Here is a 6,000-nt window from a genome sequence, read left to right as displayed (position 1 = left end):
GAAAGCAAATGACTGGATATAGAGTTCAAAACCACACTTTTAAGGTTTATCAAGAACTTTCTAGAAACCGCCGATAAAATTAGTAAGACCCTCAAAAAGTCTGGTGAGACCGCCAATAAATGTAGTGAGACCCTCAAGAAATCTAGTGAGACCCTCGAGGTTATGAAAAAGGACCAACGGGAAATTAAGCATACACTGACTGAAATAAAGGATATTATGCAGACTTCCAACAGCAGACTAGAGGATCGCAAGAATCAAGTCAAAGATTTGAAATACGAAGAAGCAAAAAACACCCAACCGGAAAAGCAAAATGAAAAAAGAATCCAAAAATATGAAGATAGTGTAGGGAGCCTCTGGGACAGCTTCAAGCGTACCAACATTCAAATTATGGGGGTGCCAGAAGAAGAGAGAGAGCAAGATATTGAAAACCTATTTGAAGAAATAATGACAGAAAACTTCCCCAACCTGGTGAAAGAAATAGACTTACAAGCCCAGGAAGCACAGAGAACCCCAAACAAAAGAAATCCAAAGAGGACCACACCAAGACACATCATAATTAAAATGCCAAGAGCAAAAGACAAAGAGAGAATCTTAAAAGCAGCAAGAGAAAGACAGTTAGTTACCTACAAGGGAGTACCCATATGACTGTCAGCTGACTTCTCAACAGAAACTTTGCAGGCCAGAAGGGAGTGGCAAGAAATATTCAAAGTGATGAATAGCAAGAACCTGCAACCAAGATTACTTTATCCAGCAAAGCTATCATTCAGAATAGAAGGTCAGGTAAAGAGCTTCACAGATAAGGAAAAGCTAATGGAGTTCATCACCACCAAACCAGTATTATATGAAATGCTGAAAGGTATCCTTTAAGAAGAGGAGGAAGAAGAAGAAGGTAAAGATACTAATTATGAACAACAAATACACATCTATCAACAAGTGAATCTAAAAATCAGGTGAATAAATAATTTGATGAACAGAATAAACTGGTGATTATAATAGAATCAGGGCCATAGAAAGGGAGTGGACTGACTATTCTTGGGGGGGAAAGGGGTGTGGGGGATGCGGGAAGAGACTGGACAAAAATCGTGCACCTATGGATGTGGGCAGTTGGGGGGGGAGGGGGAGGGAGAAGGGTGGGGTGGGAACTGGGTGGAGGGGAGCTGTTGGGGGAAAAAAGAGGAACAAATGTAATAATCTGAACAATAAAGATTTAATTAAAAAAAAAAACTTGATGAAAGTAAAAATGTCGGGAAGGTATCACTTGTGCACTTCAAGATTCCCATTCTCTCCTTCAGGCCTCTGCTGCATTGACATTAGGCATGGCCATGGGACTTGTTTTAATAATTGAGTGCCATTTCTCAGTGGACATATACATGTGATTCCTTATGCTCACTTCCCTCTTTTGGTGAACCTGGAAACTTAGTTGAGATGATGGATTCATAAAATGTGTAATCTTTATCCATGAATCTTTCGGTGACAAAAATGAGTAGAATGCCCCTTAGCCCCAACTGTCAAAGGGACTGGTGTAGATATAGTTAGGCAGGTAGCATAAGGCAGAAATAAGGCTTTATTTTTGTCATTGCTTTTTTTGTTGTTACCACAGCATATCATTAGCCCATTCTTACTATTTGAAGTTGTGAATAGAATGAAAATAATTTTATACTTTATTAAAGTTCAAGAAAAATGCTGCAAATTTAAATGTTTCATATTTTATTAGGAGCCTCCAATATGCTTTGTGAAAAGCTTAACTCAAACACTTGAGTAATATGTAGCTCAACTCTCACATACTGTTTTCATAAACTGAAAAGTAGTATGCTTTTTTCAAAGTAAATTATAAAAGAAACATTTTTAGAATTGTGTTATAATAGAGATAATGGAAATTCTCTGGTGAATGCATGTTGGATATGTTTTTATTCAAACTCACTTTTCCTAGTTAAGAACCAGGCTCAATCATATACTCAACTTATTATCATATTTATTTACCACTAGTGATTTTTAGGTCAGTTATTATTAATATTTTATAAAAAATAGATTTCAGCATGTGTAAAGAGGCTGCATTTGAACCTTCTCTAGTTTTATTTTAAGATTTTTTCACTGTTTTTCCCCCCAAAGAAATATCCTATCTAATAAAAGAAAAACATGGAAATTAGCCATACATCCACTACCCTTCCCATTGGCTAATCAGGGCGATATGCAAATTAACTGCCAGCCAAGATGGCGGCCGGCAGCCAGGCATCTGGAAGCGAACATGAGGCTTGCTTGCTTCAGTGACGGAGGACTCCAACGTTCCCCGCCTGCTGCTGCCGGCCTCTGAGCTTGCAGTTTGAAACATTGTTACAAATATAGAAGCTAAACAAAACCCCAGAAACCTGTTTTCAGCCAGCCAGGATCTCAGAGCCGGAGTTGAAACAGTGTTTTGATTATAGAACCCAAACAAACCAGATACCTGCGTTCAGCAGCGGTGGCCTAAGAGCTGGAGCCAAGCCTCAGAGCTAAAGCTGGCCCAGAATAAAAACAAAAAGAAAAAAAGGAGCGGTTGGGAGCTTCAGTCACCCGTCAGCCTGAAAACAGCCCTCAGCCCCTCACCCAGACTGGCCAGGCACCCCAGTGGGGACCCCCACCCTGAAGGGTGTGTGACCAGCTGCAAACAGCCATCATCCCCTCACCCAGGCTGGCCAGGCACCCTAGTGGGGACCCCACCCTGATCCAGGACACCCTTCAGGGCAAACCAGCCGGCCCCCACCCGTGCACCAGGCCTCTATCCTATATAGTAAAAGGGTAATATGCCTCCCAGCACCAGGATCAGCGTGACAGGGGGCAGCGCCCAAACCACCTGATCTCCCTGCGGCTCTGTGTGTGACAGGGGGCGGGGCCACAACCTCCCTATCTGCCCTGCTCTGTTTGTGACAGGGGAAGGCGCACCAACCCCCTGATCAGCCCTGCTCTGTGCCTGATAGGGGGGAGCTCCCCGACCCCCTGATCACCCTGCGGCTCTGGGTGTGACAGGGTGTGGCGCCCCAACCCCCTGATCGGCCTTGCTCTGTGTGTGACGGGGTAGAGCCATAACCTCCCCATCGGCCCTGCCCTGAGTGTGACAGTGGCGGCGCCCCAACCCCCTGATCCGCCCTGCTCTGTGTGTGACAGGGGGTGGCGCCCTAACCTCCCCATCGACCCTGCTCTGAGTGTGACAGGGGCCGGTGCCCCAACCCCCCAATCGGCCCTACCCTGAGCGTGACTGAGCGTGGCATCGCAATCTCCAGATCTGCCCTGCTCTCTGCATGACAGGGGGCAGCGCCCCAACTCCCCATTCAGCCCTGCTCTGAGCCCGACTAGGGGCTGCACCTAGGGATTGGGCCTGCCCTCTGCCACCCGGGAGCAGGCCTAAGCCAGCAGGTTGTTATCTTCCGAGGGGTCCCAGACTGGGAGAGGGCACAGGCCGGGCTGAGGGACCCTCCCTCCCCCCCCCCGAGTGCACAAATTTTTGTGCACCAGGCCTCTAGTATATTATAGAAACCAAAACTTAAAAAAAACAACACATCTGTCTAAAAGCCCTTTTCATGCCTCTATTACTTTATGTAGAAGTACCATAAGAAATAGTAGTTACCAGCACAGACCTCAGGGCTGGATGCCTGGGTTTAAAACCCCAGCTCTTCTAGTCATGAGCCTTATGATCTTGGGCAAGTTACTTCTTTTCTTTGCACATTAGTTTTCTCATCTGATAAATAGTGATAGTAATCCTAAATCATAGGACTTATGTGAATAATACAATATGTAAACAGTATCTGCTATGTAGTGAGTACTCAGTAATTGTTACTTACTCTGTCTCTTAGGAGGATTCTTCTATTATTGGAAAAGTTTATCAACAAATTTTTATTTATTTTACAGTATACTATTTGGATTTGTTTTTAGTAGAGAGTTTATTCTTTTGCACTTTTTCTCTTTGTCACATTTTATTATCATGCCAGGAGTTAATCATGCATGCATATTGTAAATAATATTTTCAATTTACTTTTGTTGATATCCAGTGGTCTATGACAGTGATGGCGAACCTTTTGAGCTCTGCGTGTCAGCATTTTGAAAAACCCTAACTTAACTCTGGTGCTGTGTCACATATAGAAATTTTTTGATATTTGCAACCATAGTAAAACAAAGATTTATATTTTTGATATTTATTTTATATAATTAAATGCCATTTAACAAAGAAAAATCAACCAAAAATATGAGTTCGCGTGCCACCTCTGACACGCGTGTCATAGGTTCACCATCACTGGTCTATGAGGTTAGTTACTGCTAAATGATTATTACTATGACTAAGTCCTTGAATAATACCACAAATCTGTAAAACATAAACATGTTTCTAGAATCATAAAATTTATTTCTAATCCAAATTATATAATTTATATGAAACATTAGTCAAGGTCTACTAGTCATGATAGACGTAGAAGATTGCATTATGGATCACATTGATAATGTAATTTGGAGTACAGTGATTGTGCATTAAACCCTAAAATGACGTTTTAATGTAGAAATATGGGGGTCTTTTACATATGTTTTAAAATATGTATTAATATTTGAGAAATAAATTATGGTAGTCTTCTATGAGTAGCTAGTGAATTCTGGTTGAGTGGCTACCATGGTCAGTAATGAGGCATAAAGATTTGTGCTCTGCATGCATTAATCGGACAATATTTTTAAAAGGATCATGGGGGAGAGAGAGAGAGAGTAGTGTCAAGAAGAAGAGGTGTCCAGGCAGCTGGTGATGCAGGGGTAGAACAAGGGGCTAGTGTGTGCATAGAGAGGGTGTGGTAAATCAAATTCACACCAAATGGTGAATCAGCAAAGCTATTTTTGTCAAACATTTCTAATTCTCTGCTTACTTCAATGAGAAAAACTTCTGTTTTTTGAAAACAAGATTTGAAAAGCAGAATGGCATTTGCATTAGGCTTAACTGGTGAAGGGGTGGGGCAGAAGACAAGGGAGAACAAAAAAGTCAAAGAAAAAGAACTTAACCTTCCCTGTTTTTCAGGTGGGAGGTCTCTTAAGAGCCAACCCAGGATGACTCACGCCACCACCTCAGGCTCTTCCATATCCTAACTGCAAAACTCATTGGATTTTTAAAAAGAGGATCTCTGTAGAGTCACCATTGCAACAAACTGTGAGAGCAAATGTGAAATTTCTTCTTTGTCTGACATAAGAAAGAGTATTTTGAGCATATTTCCCAATCAGGAATGCTTGAGCAAAAGTAAAAATGACTTCACAGATTAGTAGGATATTTATAGGACAGTCTCTTTTTTAAAGTTCTTGCCATCTAACATATCAGGATGATATTCATACATATACTACCTGTTCAAATATATCAAATAAAGTGACCAACTGACAGTTTTTCTTGATCTTTATTTCCCACTAATTGTAGGTATAAAAATAAGGAAAAACTGCTTTCTTTCCTAGTTTTTGATAGACCCATGGCCCTTGGCATGGAGTCAAATTGTAGATTTCAAGACTGAATTACCCTATCAGTATGAGCTCTGATTTTTGCTATACTCTGCATGAGAAATTGCTAAGTGGAGGCTGATGGGAGGCTGGGTGATTTGTAACTTTTTAAATAGGCTCATTAAGCACAACATCAACTCAAGTCTGCACATTCTGTTCCTGTGTGGCAGGGTTGCTAATTATTCCCTGCTGACTGAATCAGGTATAAGAGAGCAATACAGCAAGTCAAAAGTTGGGAAGTTCCTGGAAAAAGCTGTTGATGAATATCAGTTCGTACCTGTTAACAGTTCACAGTTAACTTCCTCACTAGCCAATTCTAAGTTTGCAACATTACATCCCATTGATCAAAAGTGGCCGAGTGTCCTCATGATAGGACATTTCACTCCTGTGAATGAGAGCAAAGCTACCGAGGCACCTAGATCTAATTTGATGTGAATAAAGGTGGGTCCCAAGATAACTAATTCTATTTCCTGGCCCAGCCTGGTTCGCTTTCACCTTCAGCCACTGCATGCA

The sequence above is a fragment of the Myotis myotis genome, unplaced genomic scaffold, assembly GCF_014108235.1.
Source record: "Myotis myotis isolate mMyoMyo1 unplaced genomic scaffold, mMyoMyo1.p scaffold_m19_p_7, whole genome shotgun sequence".
Taxonomy (NCBI): Eukaryota; Metazoa; Chordata; class Mammalia; order Chiroptera; family Vespertilionidae; genus Myotis; species Myotis myotis.
Note: the sequence above shows the minus strand (reverse complement) of the source record.